This window comes from Mus caroli, unplaced genomic scaffold (assembly GCF_978045245.1).
Source record: "Mus caroli unplaced genomic scaffold, Mus_caroli_1 scaffold_13, whole genome shotgun sequence".
Classification (NCBI taxonomy): Eukaryota; Metazoa; Chordata; class Mammalia; order Rodentia; family Muridae; genus Mus; species Mus caroli.
Window position 1 is genome coordinate 76276946 of NW_028227268.1, and position 20766 is coordinate 76297711.

At 40.6% G+C, this 20766-nt stretch overlaps 1 protein-coding gene across 1 annotated transcript in view; it reads left to right on the forward strand.

Annotated features, from left to right (window-relative positions):
• Positions 1-20766, forward strand: part of Sgcd (sarcoglycan delta) — a 425306-nt gene that overhangs the window by 367335 nt on the left and 37205 nt on the right. The gene's annotated exons all lie outside the window — the stretch shown is intronic.

A 20766-nucleotide genomic window follows, 5' to 3' on the forward strand; every position in this document is an offset into this window, starting at 1 on the left:
ATATAAAGAATGAAAGTTGCTTTTCAATAGTAGACTGCCCATCTAATGTACATGAGACTTATATTCAGTTGCCAGCATCTCTCTCTCTCTCTCTCTCTCTCTCTCTCTCTCACACACACACACACACACACACACACACACACACAGAGAGAGAGAGAGAGAGAGAGAGAGAGAGAGAGAGAGAGAGAGAGAGGGAGAGAGAGAGAGAGAGAGCATAAATATCTGACTCCTGATTCTAGATGGTAGGAAATACAGGAATATTCATTATTATGTGGAAGAAGCTATGACTTCCCCCCTCTTCTTTAAGGCCACTAATGAAATTATAGTGCCCCTACCCTCATGACCCCAACTAAGTCTAACTACAGCCTCAAAGTCCCACCCCCAAATAGCATTAATATAACCATGAGCATGGAGTGTCTGGAATATGACCTCATGGCAGGGGTGTATATTCAAACTATAGCAGATATTGCTGTGCCAACCCAAATGCCATGGAACACATTAACAATATCCATGCCTGTGCTCTTCAAGGGAAGTATTTCTGCAACCCGACATCATTTTCATTGTTGTAATTACTACTTTCAAGAAAGGATGCTAGGATGTACTTAAATTTTGCATACTTCAGTGCATTTTGAGTTCTACCTCAAGACCCATTCCTTTCCCTTTAAATAAGAAAAGCTTTGTGTTAATTCAAGATAACAGGCCCTTGGCTAACATGAAAGAAAACAATCAAAATGAATACAACCAACTGACAGGGTACAGAGGAGAACAAGTGATATTTAGTAAGTGTTGGTTCTTTGCTTATAAAAATGAATCTATGCACCCCTTCCATAAAATAGGCAAAGAATCATTCCTTTCCATTTAGGGATCATCCCAGCATGAGATATCGTCAGCCAGATGTTCGATATGCCTTTATTTGCTTCAGAATAATAGATTTGTGGAAAAGCAACATGATAATAGAAAAGATAAGAATTATGTATTTCTAGGTGCAGTGAATTGCCCGAAAGGAAATGTGTAGGGGAAACTGAGAAAAAGAAGGTGAGTTATTTTAGTAACCTTGATCATGTATGCCAATAATGATGCCATTTGGTCAATAAGAGTCTAGTTGTCTTTAAAGGGGAGGTGGAATGCTCTGTGGGGGAAATTTTGTGGCTGGATTTTGAATCCAGAGAAGATGCCTGGCAAGCTCTAAGCTAGGGAGAAAATCGGTGAAAGAAGAGGAGAAAGAAAGAAGAAAGAAGTTATGAGCTGATGGCAGGCTGAGGTGAATGAGGTCTGGGGCAAAGAATTTAGAAAGAAACAAAAATCATCTCAATTATCTCATACCCATCAGAATACATGGGGAACTCTGTTCTCGCTTTCTTCCCCTAAGCTACAACCTCTATAAACAGTGAACTGTGTTCTTTCACACTGGATTTTCCCCTCCTTTAACCATTGGTAACATAGTCATGAGAGGACCTTGGATTTGGAAAGACCAGGAAGTCCTGATGGATGATGGGTGCATGGGCTTGGAGCAGAGAGCAGACACCTGGAGTCAGCTCTCCCCTCTTCTGGAGAGCTGGGAAGGGAATCCCTGCACTACTCCTCCAAATATCTTCCCAGGTCCCTCCCCAACCCCCCAGGGAGCGTGGATACAAGGGTCTGCAGAGTGCACCTAAGAAGTGACAGGCTTGGCAATCTTCTGGCCCCACTTCAACACTGTAGCTATATAATCAACCCTGAGGGATTTTTCTTCCCTCCTGGACCCATTTCTTCTTAGTCTTGCCCACCACAAGTTACCAGAGGTATTCCATGCCTGAAGAATTGGAGAGGCACAAATCTTATGCATTCTTCTCTCCAACAATCTCACTGGATTTGAGAATAGTGGCAAACAAAAACACAAGACTAAATGGTTTTTTAAATATATATACAGAGAAATTGGTGTCAACAGCATCTAATAAGTTCTATTTCTCACAGTTAAAAAGTCATTTTAATAAGAATTTTGAGTATTTGGGATAAATAGAGAGAGAGAGACTATATGTATTCATGTCGTTTTCATTTCATTATTAAGTAAGAGATGATTAAGAAAGTACAATAAATGGAAAGTTTGTTACTTATTTGAGAATGTCATACAATACATTCTTTTTAAATATTTTTTATTAAATATTTATTAATTAATAATTTATTTATTAATATTTTCCTCAATTACATTTCCAATGCTATCCCAAAAGTCCCCCATTCCCATTTTTTTGGCCCTGGCGTTCCCCTGTACTGGGGCATATAAAGTTTGCATGTCCAATGGGCCTCTCTTTCCAGTGATGGGTGACTAGGCCATCTTTTGATACATATGCAGCTAGAGTCAAGAGCTCCGGGGTACTGGTTAGTTCATCATGTTGTTCCACCTATAGGGTTGCAGATCCCTTCAGCTCCTTGGGTACTTTCTCTAGCTCCTCCATTGGGAGCCCTGTGATCCATCCACTAGCTGACTGTGAGCATCCACTTCTGTGTTTGTTAGGCCCCGGCATAGTCTCACAAGAGACAGCTATATCTGGGTCCTTTCAGCAAATTCTTGCTAGTGTATGCAATGGTGTCAGCGTTTGGAAGCTGATTATGGGGTGGATCCCTGGATATGGCAATCTCTAGATGGTCCATCCTTTCGTCACAGCTCCAAACTTTGTCTTTGTAACTCCTTCCATGGGTGTTTTGTTCCCAATTCTAAGGAGGGGCATAATGTCCACACTTCAGTCTTCATTCTTATTGAGTTTCATGTGTTTAGCAAATTCATACAATACATTCTATTCTATTTTCACTCTCACTCCTCCCAAGTCCATCCCCACCTCTTTTTAAGTATTTAAACAGTGTTACATGTTTCCATGTTTCTGTACGAGCCAAAGCTTGGTGGAGAATAGACGCTCAATAAATAATTACCAGCAGTTTTCATAATTCAATTTAGTTCTAATACCCTTGGCAAAAATGTCAAAATACACTGCTTTAAGAAATATTAAAAAAACAAACAAACAAACAAACAAACACCTGAAGCAAAAACACTGTTCATCAGGTGTGCTAGAAAATGTTCCTATATTTAAATGCAGAGCAGTTCTGGTTTATGCCATGGCATTGATCCTATGAAAGGATACATCTATAACATCCTGTCTTTGTCAACACCCAGTACCTTTTCTATCACCACTGAGACTGAAACTGAAACTTCCTGCCAAGCTAACACAGCATCTCGCCTTGTAGAGTAAGCAAAAGAGGAGGAAGAAAAAAATCAAGTGGGGTGAACAAAACATTTTTAAAATGCAAGCTCTGACAGCCTTCAGCATCAACAGAAAGACTTTGCAACCAATCCTATTTTGCCAGAGGACGACTTTCCAGTGGGACTGGTAGTTGCTCTACTCTGTGTCTTGCTTTGCTTCTTGAAAGATACCTGAAAGCTTTAATCTACTTCATGCAACTTTTTTTTTAACAGATTTTGTATTTTAATGACTTTTCACAATACCCCAAAGCCAAATGAATGGAAAAGATGTTTTCCCACGGACGTGTGATAAACGTTGTCCGAAGGAGATTTAATGTGTGCTGCTGGCTAGGTGAGCTATTAGAACAGGAGTACCTTGGGACAATGAAATAGATTTTATTAACTTATCATTAATAAATTCAAGTCTATTTTCTCGGGCCACATAATGATCCCACTTAACTTGACCAACCAACTTTTCTAGGAGGCCCAGGTCAATAGTTGTAAGTAACTAGACAGATTTTGGTTTAGAAGGAGGAGAAAATGTGTATAGGTTGAGTTCTAGTGATAAAGTACAGACCAAAAGAAACTTGTGGAGGGCAGGCTTCATTTCCTCTCACAGCTCCCAGGTTATGTCTTTCACTTAGGGAAGTCTGTTCAGGAGCTGAAAGCAGGAACTGAAGCAAAGACTATGGCAGAACAATGCTTTCTAGCTTGATCTCTGTGGCTTGCTCATCTTGGGTGCTTTTACACCCCAGAGCCACCTGCCAGAGGTGGTCCCTTCCACAGTGGGATGGGCCCTCCCACATCAATCATTAATGAAGAATATGGCCCACAGATACATCCACAGATCAATCTGATGGAGGCAGTTCCTCAAATGAAGTTCCCACCTTCCAGATGACTCTAGTCTTGGTCAATTTGGCAAAAAACAAACCAGTATAATATGATAAGTTTACCTGGTTTTATGTACATACCTGTGAGCATGCATGGGTAGGTATAAGTCTGGGTGTGTGTATGTGGGTGGGTATGTGTATGTATGTGCATGTGTGTGCATTTGTGTAAAATAAAGTATCTCTGAATGAACACATATAAAACAGATTATGGTGGCTGGAACAGTGATGAGGTAGTTAAGGGTGTTTGCTGCTCTAAGGGGGGCTGCAGTTTAACTCCTGTCACCCAAGTTAAGTGTTTAACAATCATCTCTAGCTCCAGCGTCAGACATATCATTTCCTCTTCTGGATTCCATGGTCACCTGCATTCATACACACATAACACACATACACACGTGCACGCCTGAGTGCACACACACATTTTAAAAATAAAGATCTTTAAAAGCTGAAAGTCAGTTTTGTGTCTTAAATGTAACCAGAGACTTGCAAGAATTAAACTTCCTATACTCCCCATAGGAGCAGTGTTTTCTATTCCAGCATATTCAAATAACTGTATAGAACATAGATAATGTAAATGATAATAACAAGCAACCATTCTGAGCCAGAGAGACTTTAGTTCATGGGACTTTCATGTTTGTTTTTATATGTTGCATCAAGGAAATCCTCTTGAACTTTAACTTTGTTTTTATTCAAACCAAGCCATTCAGAGACTTGATCTTTGATTTTATAAAATGTGTGTCTTCTCAATAAGTCATATTGCTTTTCTTTCCTTTTGTGCATTCTTGGGGATAAACATCTGGGTCGCTCTGCTGTTGCTTGGAGAAAAGGAGATGGTATTTCTCATACTTTGTTGTTGACAGGCTCAGAAAGGGACTCATTGAGCTGTGAAAGTTGAAATTTGGCAGTCAGCCACTCAGCCTGTAGCAACAAAGCAGGACAAAAGTATGTGACATTCTTTCTAATGTGTCCGGTCAGTCGTCGCATAGCCTGCCACTTGTCTTAATCCAAAAAGTAATTAAGAAGTAATAGTGGGAGGGGGCAATAAGATGAATGAGGAGGATTAAATTCAATGCCATCATTATAATGTGACTGCCTCCTGTGTCAATGGAAAGGACACAAGATTATAGCATTGAGGGTGGTTCAAACCCATCAGCAAAGGGCAGTTCAGGTGCTAAAGTCAAGCTTCACACCCAATAAGGATCATGTAGGGGACAAATAAAAAGATGTACTTGTCACCCTTAGACTTTCAAAATTTGCACATTGTCTCCAATTTGCACATCATCTCCTCTATGAGTCAGGCTTGGCTTGCTGAACATGCATGCTGCCTTCTGCCCATTTTTACCAACTAGTCTGTGTTTCCGCTCCTCCGTCAATCTGCTCCTCATTCACTCATTCAGCAAACATTGACTTGGAGTGGCTACAGGATTCCAAGCAAGGTCAAATTCAGGACCGTGGTATCTTGTCAAGTATTTACACTATGAAAGTAGATGTATGAAGGAGATCGGAATTGCAGCAAAACCAATTACTAACCAAGTACTCTAAGGATGGCTGCTAATTGGCCATTGTCTAACTTCCTACAACTGGAAAGCATAGATAAACATTAGCTCTCGCCTCCTAAGTCTGTCCTGAGAATTAAATGGCATAATCCTCCTATCAGTGCTTCCACACAGTGCCTGGCATAAAGCAGGAACTTGTCAGAGAAGCAGAAGGGTAACCACTGTGCCAAGGTGTCCTCAGCAAAGACAAGAAAAGAGGGACATGGGCCAAAGACTGTAGGGCCTCGTCTTGGCCAAAGTGACCATTATTTTAAAACTAATTGTTAAATGCATTTACATGATTTTAAATAGGACTCTGGCATCATCTGAATGCCCTTCCCCACTCCCCCCACCCCCCCCCCCACACACACACATACACACACTGTAATTTTGTGTAGAAATTCTGTTAGCTATAAAAGCTTACAGAGCTATAGTACTGAAATTCTGTTCCATTTTTACAACCACTAAGGTTACATACCACCAGGTAGACTCCTGCCAGAGCCTACTCATCTTGTCTGGTGTTGCTGACAGAAGTGTTCCCCACCCTTGCACCTCAGACATGCTCTCTTACACATTCACATGTATCATTTTATACAGATCTCATAACTGCATTTCAAGTCCTTTTCACCCCACTTTATGGTGAATGAATGAGGCTCCAAGTCTCCTGACTAGAAAGTACTCCAAACTAAATGCAATGCACATTGTCTGTACCCAGACTCCCTGGCTCCTCACTGTACCTTAAGGAAAGTGCAATATCCTATGATAAGATTCTGAAGCCAGAGCGCCTGTCTTAGCCTCTTTCTCATCTATGTGACCTCAGTTTCCCTACGTGGAAAATGTCAATAATACCACGTATTTCATGGAGCAGTTATGAGCAATGGCTATGGCATTAACACTCAAGAGCCAATTTAGGGCTGGATGCAGCCAGCATACCCTTTATTGCATGTGGCCAGTATGTTTGCAGAGGTAGTGGAACTTTCCAGCTGTTCCTTACCATTCCTCAGCTTTTTGTTGCCCCTGGGCCAGTACTCCATACAATTTAAAATCACAATTCTATATCACTGCTGGGAACTTGCTTCCTTCGTCTATGCATCTGCTCCCTCTACCCCTAGAATAAGTGGGACAGGAAGTTCTACGTTCCATATTCAGAAAGCTAAGCCCCAATTCCTCCTAAACTGCTCTGCTCTGAATGATGCTTTTTAATTAAACCTTTCAAGGTTTAATTAGAACATGACATGATTCATCTTTGTTTCTGAAAATGTATTTGCAGTCTGGCTAATTGTGTAGGGAGATTTAATATGATTTCTCTCCTCAAGTGTGAAATTAATACATTAAATATTTTAAAAAGGAAAACATCTAAAGCCTTTACCTGGGCAGCAGGTGGGGAACAGATAAACAGTTCAAAGGAGATTCATTGAAAGCAATGCTAGGGAAAGCCCAGCTGGTTTGAAATGGCCCACTTTATAAGGGACTCAAATTGCTGTCTCTTCATCAGTGAGCCTCGTGAGACAGCTTTTGATGTTCCCTACTGCCTGGGAGATAAAATCCCGATCTCTAGTATGGTGCTTAACTCTCAGTCTACCCCAGATATACATAAAAACACACACAAGCGCTCTCTCTCTCTCTTCAGTCTACCCCAGACTTACATAAAAACACACACAAGTGAGCTCTCTCTCTTCTCCTCCTCCTCCTCCTCCTCTTCTTCTTCTCCTTCTTCTCCTTCTTCTCCTTCTTCTCCTTCTTCTCCTTCTTCTCCTCCTTCTCCTCCTTCTCCTCCTTCTCCTCCTTCTCCTCCTTCTCCTCCTTCTCCTCCTTCTCCTTCTTCTTCTTCTTCTTCTTCTTCTTCTTCTTCTTCTTCTTCTTCTTCTTCTTCTTCTTCTTCTTCTTCTCTCTCTCTCTCTCTCTCTCTCTCTCTCTCTCTCTCTCTCTCTCTCTCTCTCTCTCTCTCTCTCTCTCCTCTCTCCTCTCTCCTTTCTCTCTCTCTCTCTCTCTCCCGTATATGTACTCTTTCAATCCATGCCATACACTCACTATCCAAACCTGAGTTTCCATGCTTCCATAGCCCTGTCCTTCTGGTGCCCTGTGCAACCACTTCTGGGAAACTCAAGCACACTTGCATTAATGACACCTTTGGTTATTTTCTGCATTGTGATGAATACTTTAATACCATAGAGGTCAATGGACCAAGAAGAACCATGTCTTGAAGGGTCAGTGAACTGCTAGAGTGTGAGCTGTGTGACCCAGCTTTTTTTGTCACCAGGACATAGTCCCCCAGAAGAAACACTGATATGTACCATCATTTCCATCCATGGGCAGTTGTTCCAAAGCCAGTCAGAGACATCACGGCAGGGTGAAAATGTGCTCATCCTCTTGGCGTACAGAATAGAGAAGGGGTATTCAATACAGCCTGCAAGAGCACACAGCCTCAAGGAACCTAGCTTTCTTCAGTTAAGCCTCAAATCCTATCACCACCACTACAGAGACACAAAGCCTTCAACCCATGTGCCTCTGAGAAATAATCCACAGCAACCAACTACTCTCTGTGAACCTTTTCATACCCTATTTAATGTTCTCCCCTAATCTGTCTGCCACACCCTGGACCACAGTCCTTACCTCTGAACATTCAAAGGTCAGGTATTAAGAAAGCAGATTTAGGTCTTGTTCCATAGCCACCTGAAAGAAAGTATTTAGACTAGTCAACTCATCTAGCCAGCCATGCCTTCTTCCTCTCCTCCCATGAAAACCACACTGGAGGCTCTAGCCTACCTTCTCCTAGACTTACTGCCTCCTGACCAGCATCAGTATTTCCCCACATGGTCCCTCTGAACGATCCACCATGCTCTCTGTCTTTAGCATCTATAAGTATGAGCTGCATCTTCTACAATAATCATTCTGTGCCCATCCTTCCAGTCCTGTTAGAATATAATGCCAGAGCCTAGTGACTTTCCAAACTCGGCACAGGGTAACTTTCTCTGTTCATCTGTACCCATTCCTCTCACACATATGACACTCCATATATACATGTCTGTCTTCCTTTCTAGTCTAAGCTTTCCTAAACCCCAGACAGCACTGGTGTGAGAGTTCCCCTCATTTCATTTAGTGTAGTGCCTAGCATACATAGGTATACATGAATGGTATGTGCAAGAAATGAGTCACTGAGCTAAAAATAGCACAGCATTGAGAGCAGGGGACCATAGTGGTAGCCATGTGTAGCCTGCGTTCACAGTTCCCTAAGTGTCTCAAATGTGAATGCATGCTGGAGGCTCAGAGCAGAGGCTCTGAGGTCTAATAAGTGTTCCAATCCCAGCTCCACCATGTCCCAACTCTGAGGCTTTAGACAAGATATTTTGCCTGCATGTGCTTTGGTTCACCTATCTAGGAAATGCAGGTGATAGTGATACCTTACTAGGTGCAGTAGGATTTAAAGGTGAAACTTACAGAGAGGCAGGGCCAAGCAGAGATCCCTTTCTATGCTTGCAGTGCAAACATCCTACACTTCCTTTACCCTTCCCCTGCAACCCTCAACTTCAGCCAGGTTCTGCTTCTGTTTCTGACCCCCATAAGTAGACTACACTCTCCTAAGTAGGATGCCTTTAATTTCATTCATACCTCCTTAGCAACATCTGTCACTATTTTAGTTTTACATTTTAGTGTAGATCTTTCTGTATTAGACTGTGTTAATCAATATTCTCTACAAAGCTGTGGCTGGGAAAACATGTTAATCCATGCAAACTCATGGGCCACTGGCATTGGTCTCATGATAGTGGTGAACCTGAAAAGTCACCGTTGCCAAGTGACATTGAAGCCACACAAGCACACTGCATTGCCTGTGTATTGTAGGGGTAGTGGCATAAACTTAGTGCACCAAAAGCCATCAAAAATAGTGCACATACAATTATGTACAGTGCATCACACTTGATAATAATAAAAATGACAGCTACTATGTATTTGCTACACTGGTTGTCATTGTTTTAGAATATATTCCTACTTATTAAAAAGTTGCTGTTAGAATCTAGATGTCAGTTTACACATGTATGACCGTTTATACTCGTGTGTATGTATTTGTATTTGTATGTGTGTACATATGTATAGCAGATTTTAAGGGAAGGGATGGGAACAAGTGAGGTCAGTGGGATATGTGTCATATGTAACTAGATGGTGAGTGGTTGGGAGGAAAAAGGATGATAAGAAGGGGTAGAGGAGATGGAGGAGGCAAAGGGGGATAGAGCAAACAAAGTATAATGGAACAGAATGGAAATCCACAACATCAAATGCTATCATCTCAAGGAAAGACAACAAGAATAAAAAGTTTAAAATGCTTGCTGTTAAGTAGTGTGTAATGGTATTCCAGATGCAACCTCATGTATCTCATGTTGATCACATCTTTTGCATACATGCCATATCTGCTCCTATATATAACCTATATGCCATGTTTATAGTCCAGTGAGGTGTATAGTGAACTGTGACAATGAGGTCAATGCTACTACTCTCCCATAATCACGCTATTAAGCTGCCTGATAATGTTCTTGTCAGAACATATGCTCAACTCATGAGAAGTATACATGCCACACATGCCTTCATGTGTGCACGCACACACGCACACACACGCACAAGAAGAGGCAGCTTCAGGATGGTCTCTCGGGCTAGAGATGCAAAGCAGAGTTATAGTCGCATTCAGAGGCGATCCCTTTCCTCTTCCATGACCATCCAGTCTGTTGATGGCTTTAACATAAAAGGGTAGAGTCCCACCAATATTCTAGAATACCATATGCTTTACTCAAAGGTTGCTTATGTAAGCGCTATTCTTGTCTAAGAAATACCTTCATAGAAATATCTAGACAAGTATTTGACCCAGATACTAACTTGACATAAAAATAGCTACCTTGTGGAGCCACAGTGATGGAAGTGGGTCACTAGGAAAGGCCTTACGATTTTATAGATGGAACACACTTCCTGTTTACACTTGCCTTCCTGAGTGCAGGTAAACTGTGACCCAGGCAGCCTTCTGCCACCATGCCTTTCCTGCCTGCTGCCATAATGGACTGTATCCCCCAGAACTGTAAGCCAAAATAGACTTTTCTTCCTTAAATAAAAAAAAAATCACCAAAATGCCCTTTATACAAGGGCAGGATTTGGCTTCCTTTGCTGTTTTATCTTACATTTTGTATGCTATTAATAGGTATTTTTGAAGGAAACCTAAAATACTGCAGAAGGCAGTGCTTTCATGTACCATTGTGATTGATGGTGTTTTAATTCTATATAATTAAAAGTTAGTAGTATTAAGATACAAAGACTTCAGAAGAGCCTGGGATTTCAAATAGCTGTCAAAGAAGGAGAAAAACATCCCTTAGACCTCCACTAGTCACAGCCATCATCAGGTTTCTGTAAGGTGTGATGAGTGGAGGAAACAGTATCCATGCCTCCTGTACAGAGGATAAAGGCAGTCAAGGAAACTCTCTGTGACCAGCTCTAGGGCTTTGTCTAGAGACACCAATGCATGTGATCCACGCCTGCTTGCTGGGTAGCAGCAGAGTTGTAAGGATCTGCTGCGTATCTCTACACTAGTTCTCATTGGTTCTTTTGACAGAATCCTCACTTAATGCCCTGGACCCCTTTATGTCAAGTTTTCAAGTTGTGTCCTATCTCAATAGTCCCAAGAGCCCCACCTTCTCAGGAAATAAGGAGGGACAGAACACTGAGAATCACAAAAGGACAAAAATAACACTAGCAGATATCACCCAGGTATCACTGATATGGAAAATACATGCAATAGACTATAGTGATGACTGACAGGTAGATAAGTACTAGGATGATATAAATTCAGGGTGGTAAGCATCAAGGCCTACCTGGTATGGGTGGGCTATTAAGGGGCACTGTTCCAATAAGCCCACATATGAGCAGGAAAAAACAAGGGAGCAAATAAATTGTATTACAAGTCTCAAAAAATAGGTGTGAGTTGGTGTGAAAGTTCCATGGAAGCAGGCTTTGTGTGTCCCACAAGAGTAAGAACAGAGGAGAGGAGTGATAGGCAGAGAGCACTGTGGAGAGGCAGCCAGGGATAGTGGAGCATCCTGAATAGTGTCAGAACTAGGACTTCAGCCACGTGATGATACTACCAGTGGGTTTTGAGTTGTACAATGAAATTAGGAACACTGTAATAATCAAAGAGATGACGGGAATGGTAGCATGGTGATAGACCACTTACCACATATGTACAAGACCCTACATATCATCCCCAGTCCCACTCAAGGTAAAGATGAGGAGAAGAAGAAAGAATGAGAATGGAGGGAGAAAAAAGGAGGAGGAAAATGTAAAATGAATTATATATTCTAGTTAGCCCGTATAAAAAATAAAAAGTACTGGTATTTTATTTACAAGCTATAAGCCTAGATTAGGCAGGTTTTTATCTATTCTAACTTATAGACCGATCATATTCCCTGATACTTGCTGTTTTATTCTTACACACATTATGCTCAGGATCCACTTCTTCTGACCACATATGTGTTCAAGATCCATCTGACTTGTGGCAACCTTCTCCTCTACCTGTCTCCTTTTTATCCCTTCTTTTCCCTCTCTGGTCTCTCCTGAGACCCTTCACTTCATCCTCAAGTTATACCTTTCTCTCCCTACTGCCCAATCACAGGCTCTAGAAACTTTTTAACATACCCTGAAGATGTTACAACAGGTAATAAGAACACATGCTCCGTTCATAGCAGCCTTATTTATAATAGCCAGAAGCTGGAAAGAACCCAGATGTCTCTCAACAGAGGAATAGATACAGAAAATGTGGTACATTTACACAATGGAGTACTACTCAGCTATTAAAAACAATGAATTTATGAAATTCTTGGGTAAATGGATGTATCTGGAGGATATCATCCTTAGTGAGGTAACCCAATCACAAAAGAAGTCATTAGATATGCACTCAATGTTAAGTGGATATTAGCCCAGAAATATAGAATACCCAAGATAGAGTTTCCAAAACACAAGAAAATCAAGAAGGAAGACCAACGTGTGGATACTACATACCTCCTTAGAATAGGGAACAACTTTAAATTGGGGAGCAATGTTTACAAAACAAAGGCTGGTGTACATGGGAATTCCAGATCTTGGGGTACATAATTAAGCATCTGAGTATACAGCAACACAAAATCAATCCTCAACAGAAGGAGGAGGAGGAGAACAAATCAGAGGGTACCTGGAAGTGGACTGCATGTTCCTCTTGGCTTATGCTCTTGCACCTCCCAGAGGAAGGCTTTTTTTTTCACTTTCTCTCAAAGGTTCCTTTTGTCTATAAGGCTCTGATGTGATTACAATGATATCATCAGTGAATGTGTGCCATCTTTATAAAATTAGTCTTCTATGTAAAGTCAGCAAACAGCAAGGAGGGCACATTCAAGAATCTTGCATAAACTCTAGGAGAGGGAGCAGTATCATGTCCTCTAAAATGGTAGTTGTAATATATGAGAAGCATCTGAGTTCTAAAAATATGTTGGAAGGCAGATACAAGAGGATTTCCTATAATGTTGGCATGTGGGCTGGTGCTATCTCCCAGGACTGTGGCCTCAGCCTCTGGAAATGAAGTTGCAACTAACACCAGAGGAAAGCTTTCAGGTGCAAGACAGATGAAGGAGTTGAGATACAGATATCAAGAATTCAGTTAAAGTGAATCAACTTGGCTATCTGGGTAGCCAAATCCAGTAATCAGCTACACATACAAGGTTAAAGTTCAGGGTTGAAGATATTGCTGTATGAGTCACCTATGTGGAGATGGCGGCCAGCTCAGGAAGTTAGTATAATATGGAAAGTATTGATCAAGGTCAGACAGAAGAGGAGGGGCCAGTATATAAAAGATAAGACTGATGAGACTAACGCTGCAGCATTAGGTTTATTCCCACAGTAGACATGGAGAGAGGGAAAAAAAAATCAAATATTTAAAGGAGCTTTGATAGGGAAGAGAAATGAGCTGGAGCAGAATCTGGGATGAGCATGCCTATACACTAAAGAGAATGGTGGAGGAAAAAAAAAAAGAACATGGCTGGTATAGAAGAGAGGTCAGAGAAAATCAAGAGCAAAAGGAAATAGCTTAACACCCCTGAGTTTGTGAATATGCATCTGGATATGCTGGGGAAATAGGAAAGGCCATTAACTAGGACACACATGAATATTGCTTTCGAGTCTAGTTTTTCCCATGTTGACTTCTGAAAACTAGGAGCTGGAGTCTCCTCTATTTTATGCCCAGAGCATAATCACATTCGACCAATGAAGGAAATTCACAAAGAATTGCGTTCTTTACCCAAAGGACAGTTCACAAAGAGCATCATGGGAAACCGCCCTCATAGCCTCTTCCTTGCCATTCCATCTGTGTGACTTGTGAGAGCACATCTTCTCCTCCTCACTCTGCCGACACCAAAGCCCATGGCTCAGCAGTTCTCCTCTGTGCCACTCTCCAGTAATATTTTATTAGCTAATATTAACCTAAAAAGAGAAACAAAAGTTCAAATTCTTTAAAGGAAGGAACAAGACAGAGAAGAGAGTCTGAGCAGCTGAGGCCAGGTTTATTTCTGGCAGCTATGGGGTTGGGGGAGGAAAGCTGTGAATACTCACACATTAATAATCTTTCTCTTGTCACAACTATCATCAGAGCCCTGATGACAATGTTGTCATAAAATCTATACAGCCACTACTCTGCTAGGGTTTAGTATGAATGCTGGGCTCTAGGCTCAAAACTTCTGTGGTGAATTCTTGCCTGGCTGTTCAGAAGCTCCTTAGGATATTGTACTTTACTGCCTATTCCCAGGCCCAAAAGGCAACATGCATTTTAGACCAAATATATAATCTCAGAGAAGCAACCTTGAAGGTCATGGTATCCAACACTCCATCCAGATCTGAATTTACTCCCATAACTTCCTTAGCAACTAGCCATTCAGGCACTATAAGCAGGTTCAGCTATCAGCCTCAACATAACCATCTCTTCTACTAGTGGAGTGTTTTAGATTCTAACTACATCTAAGACTCATCTCTGGGACCCCCTAGACCACACATTCTGTCACAACCATCATCTCATATCTACCTATCAAGTGTGTAGGTACCCTCTGAAATATAAAGATGGATATACTCAGAATAAATACATTTCATATGGTCCTTGCCTGTGACTAAATTAAACATTAAAGAAAGAGGCTGAGGACAGAGAGGAGGCTTGGGGATCAAGTGCACTTGCTGCACTTTAAGAGGACTCAGCCTGTCTTCTCAGTTCCTACATGATAACATAACCATCCATAACTCCAGATTGTGGGGATCCAAACCCTCTTCTGGTCTCCTTGGGTACCAGGCACACACATGGTATACACACATACATTCAGGAAAACACTCAAAACATAAATAAAAATAAACAATGCTTTTTTAAGGAGAAAGAGACTATATCAATTATGTGTCTTGTTCTTAAGAGTTCTTGCACACAGGTGATGCAGAGTTCTTTCATTGCCTGTACTAATCTGGTGACCAGGCCAGAGCTGGATGAAATCTGCTGTTGAAGTGATACATCTTCTGGGATTCTGAAGAGTGAAGGAGAAAAATCCCGGTGATTGAGAGGCAGGATGAGCTGGAATCTTGATCCTGCCATTCTCTGTCACTTATCACATACTAACTGCAGTTCCCAAATGCATGTGTGAGGTACTGGAGTGTCAATGGATACTATCGATCATATATCATTCATTCAGTACATAGGATGATCATGATTACGTTGAGGGTTGCCCTGTCAGTGGAATATAATAGTGAAGATAATAACTGTGTCAGGGGGGCTCCTTCTTTGCAGTGAATACTCTAGTGAGGAAAGCAAATTCATTTTAAAAGACCACAAGTATATATAAAGCTGCAATGGAGCTGATGCTATACAGAGAAGAATCTGGATACCAACTGATTAGGCAATCTTAAGAAGTCAAGCTAGCCCACGTAGCTGGGAAAGCCCTGGTTGATGTAGTGATAGTGTTGGGTTCCAAGCAATGTGGAGAAGAAAGTTCCAAGCAGTTGAGCCACTGACAAGAGTACAATCTTTAGTGTAGAAGCTTAGTGTGGGGGAGATCTGGCAGGAAGGCCTTCTGCAAGATCAAGGTCAAAGATGAACTATGAGAGGTTCTGAAAATTCAGATAATACAAGATGTTGAGAGGCAGGTTAGTAATATTCACATTTAGTCTATAAAGAGTAAGAGTCTAAGGAAGTATTTTGAGCTTGGTGTTCGTATGTATGTATCCACAATGTGGTCAAATTTGGGTTTAAATAAGCATACTCCTGCTATAACAGAGAGAATGGATTAGAAGGGACCATGATTGATGAAGATCAAATTAGGAAACAAGGGGCCTGGGAAGATTGCTGAGGGTTAAGAATTTATAGTGCAAATATGAGGACTTGAGTTGACGTCTCTCTAGCCCCATGTAAATAAAGCCAGGTAAAGTAGTGCATCTCTATAATCCCAGTGTTTCTATGGTGAGACTGGATTTAGAGACAGACAATCTGCAGCTCAAGGATTAATTAGCTTAGTGTACATATCAGCAAACAACAAAGAGACCTGGTCCCAAACAAGGCAGAAGATGAAGACCAACACCCAAGGCTGTCCTCTGACCTCCACACCTTTTCCATTGCACATGTACACCTAGACACACTAGATACAGATAAAGCAATCATTAGAAAGCCATTGAGAGAGTACTGAGTAGAGCTTTCAGTGACTTGGAATAGGTAATATCAGTTACTGTAGCATTGAGGTGGCACAGATTAGCCAGAGTTCTAGGAGCTACCACAATGGGGATATAGATCTGAGAGGCTACTACAGAAAGCCTAGTGACTACAGGAATCCCTGGTGGTTATCTAACATGGAATATGTGCAACTCTGAATGACCAGGCACCGAGCACTGGTTTAGGGTTGTATGTGACATTTGGGTAAGATGATTCGCCACTATTATGTTATTTCTGAACAATGAAGTAAGATAGAACTATGTCACAGGAAAATACTATTGCTGCATATTATTTCAGGTGATATGGTCCTGTAGGTTGATGGTGGTGGATGTGGTTGTTGTTGCTGGTGGTGGTGGTGGTGGTGGTGGAGTGTGTATGCATGTGTGTACCTATAGGTATATATTGTACTAAAGTTGTAGAGTGATGCACTTAAGTGGTTGTTTTTTAAAGTTTTTCTTTAGTTCTTTCATCAAATGACAGATCCCCATTCTCAGCAGCCAGTATCCTATAGAAACCAGACTGAGCATACCTTCTTGGATGAGCTGGAGAGACTTGTGAATCTCCTTTCTTCCATATAGTTTAGCTTGAGGGCTGGTGCTCTGCTGAGATCCTTGGTACTTATAACAGCATAATCTAACTTCATGGGGATCCATATGCCACAAGACAGTTTTGCCCAGCAACAAGGGGCAGTGTCAGTAATGAATACTAGATAGTAACTGAGGCCAGAAATGCCACTTATATGTGCTATGAAATGGCCAAACATGGGAGTTGCAAAATTGAATAAGAGCAAACCTGACAATAAGATGAGACCAAGTGAAATATTTGGGATTCTAAAGTATTGTCTACAATGAGGACTGTAAGAAATTAAACTATGTCAGCAGAGGGCCCAGCCTGATGAAGAAGCATTGTGCATTAGAAGTGATGTCACAGGGAAACCTTCATCCAAAAAGGCCCAACTACAGGTTCCTTTTTCTGGGATTCTGGGATTCATAACAAAATGGTCTATCAAGCTGCTTTTCATGCTATCTTCATACTCTAACATTTAGGAATAAATAAATAATGTGAGCTGGAACCCAAAGATAGCTGATTCTGATGGACTTATAAATGAAAAAAAAATACCATATGTCCTTTTATCTGCAGATGAGAGTTTCTTGTTTCTATTACATTTGAAAAAGTGGCTGCCCTGGTCCTAACCAGCTGCATAGCAAGTCTTACATCTTTCTCCAATTGGCTCATCTCCTAGCATATCAATCCAAAGAGTCATCCCATGGCCCACTGCCTATTCAGCATTCAGCTACAACAAATTGGCAAATGTGTTTACAATACAGTGATTAATAGTCTTCCAGGCTTTGAAAATGAGAAGACAAAAGGCATTTTGCTTCACCATCAACAACTCTTAATTGTACTGATGTTTATTAATCTGTACCTCCCTGTTTTCATTAACTAATTAGTCTCAGAATTCTGTCTTATTTCCTGTCACTTACCACCATTACATGGTACTATTTTCATTTCCAAATATGAATCAACACCTGAGAATTTTACATTTTGCAACTGTATTCATGTCTAAGTCATTGTCTTCATGTAATCTATCTTGAAGATGGCCAACTCTTAAAAATATAGAATACTATCCTACTTATTTCATCTCAGAGGCCTTAAGTATTACAATAATTTACAGTTAGCTAGCCTCAGATCATGATGCTACTGCCTACCAATATGCCCTTCCCCTGGGCAAGTGCCAATATCTCTTGTGCATCTAATACCATGGTAGAGGCCCGTGTTTATTCTAACTCCTGTGTCATAAACCTGAATTATTGACAACATAGTGATAAGAATCTGGGTACCACCTCCCTCATCATTAGTCCTCTCATGTCTGAATACTTCTCTGCTACACTCTGCTGTTTTCTCTACCCTGAAGCCAGATTGTCTTGCTTAAATGCAGTCCTACCAGGTCACTTCCTACTTAACACCCTTCAGAGGAAAGAGCCCACAATGCTCATGGCCTACAAGGCCCTGATGGTTTGCCTCATATCTGTCTACTTACTACATTTCTACTTACATGTATCACAAAATCCTCATAATTATGTTGCCTGGAAGTCTCCTTTCCTTTCTTCCTGGGAAATATGTCTAAGCTCCTACAGTTATGGGCCAAAGGTCCTACTACCTACCTTGAACACTCTTCCTCCTTCTAAATCTCTTATAGTACATGCTTTCTACTAGTTTAGACATCAGTTTGTGTGTTTCTCTTCACTGAGAGAAGTAATGTAATAGAAAGAAAGAAAGAAAGAAAGAAAGAAAGAAAGAAAGAAAGAAAGAAAGAAAGAAAGAAAGAAAAAAGAAAAGAAAAGAGAAGAAAAGAGAAAAGAAAGAAAAGAAAGTGACTTTAGAGTCATAGTGCTTGGCCTTGGATATAGAGCTGTATCTATGTAGCTCTATAACATGAGCTAGTTGTTTGATTTCTTCAAGACTCATTTTCCTCAAGTGCAAAATTAGGGGTAGCAATAAACTATATGAAATAATTAGCTATATTCTCCATACATAGCCAATCTCAATAAACATCTAGAGACTGATACTAAAGCTTCAAGATGACAGGGATCAGATAAAGTAGAGGGTAGAGATATTGAGCTCTACTCTGAATAGAGCATGGATAAGTAAGAATTTGTACTTAAATAGCAGAGTGGGAGTCAGTGAATAGAAACAGAGGAAGAGGAAGAGACAGTATCCGTCTAACTACGTTCTTGTTGAAGGTGAACCAGGTAGATCAAACACCACATTTGAGGGTGAATGTAGACCCAATAAGGTATGAGTGGATTGGCACAGGACTTTGGGGAATGTTTAGGAGCCTGAATAAAGTTTCAGGAAGTAAAGATTCTCTTTTAATGAAGTCATTGGAAGTTCAGTGTTTGATTCATTTCAAGCAACACATATATGTTAAGATACAGAATAACATGCACATGTAGAACTGAATATTATAACATATTTGGAGCTCTGAGGTTTTAGGCATTCTCTTGGAGCTATAGAACATATCTCCTGAGTATAAGGAGGCACAACTATATTTTATAACAATGATCCCTGTGCACTGATCATCAGTAGGGCTTTCAGATGCTCTAAGGGCATCTTAGGCAGTACATGATAGAATCTCTATTACACAGATAAGTATGAGAGGATGACTTACCCAAGGCCACCTGGTTCCCACTTACAGATGGCAGTTGAGTAAACAGAACTGTCTGGATTTACTGTCTCATTTATCTTTCCAACAATGACAACAAAAAGGTACTCAGAAGTAAGGAAAAGAGCTTCATAAAATCCCAAGAGTTCTCTCCTGAAGCCCATGATAGTTAAAAATGGATGAGAATGTAATCTCAATGCCATTTTCAGAAACTAAGATCCGCACAGTGGGGTGTTGCTATCCTCCTCCAATTCTTTAGTCATGTAACAGCTCCCTTCTAGGAAAGATACCACAAGAAGTATAGCCATGTACAAGATTGGCTTTAGGAAATGCACTGCCTTCATCAACAGCCTTCAGATAAAGCATTTGGAAACAGTGACTGACATTTTCCTGTGATAAGTACTGTTTTCTTAGCCCAACACTTGCAATATGTCTTCTATGACACTCCACATATCCCCCCACTATCACAGGATTCGTCCACATCAATAAACATGCTCCCAAAGAAGCTGAGTTGCCAAAACACTGCTTTTACAACATATTTGCACCACAACTGTTAGAAATTACCTGATGATAAATGTGGTCTAACCCCAAGAACTTGACTTCAGCAGGCTGAGGATTTATTGATAAGACTGATCTTAATCTTCCATCTTTGTTTACATCAGTAATTAATGCAGTTCAGGAGGGAGTCCTTGAAACCTTGTACAAGCAAGATTTATCCCCTCTGGAATAGATTACAGCCATATGTCACCAGTCAAAAGGTAATTGGTACATTTCATTAGAAAGTAATTGAAAAGAAGATTTATTTTAATGCCCTGCAATAAATAATCTCAATAAGCATTATTGTTAGCACAGATATTTGCACTGTGTAAAGAATTTGCTTTACATAAAAATATAGTATATAATATATATCATACTTAGATTTTTTAAGAAGATTTTTTTCCTGTGACTCCAAGTTTAAAAAAATAAAAATAAAAGAGCAAATATTTATATTGCGGGGTATCCTGTAAGAACCAAGAGTTCTTCCTATGATTCAACATAACAAAGAGCTTCCTGACTATATTATTCAAATGAAAATCCCTAAGTGTATGAGCTAAGTTGTTTGGAACAGTGGACTAAGGCAAAAGACTGAGATGTGATGAAACTATGCTCTGAGGCGCCTCACTCTGCATGGAGGTGTGATGGGTAGGACATAGCTCTCAAGAACATTACTAAAGATGATGGTTCTTTTGTTAAATACT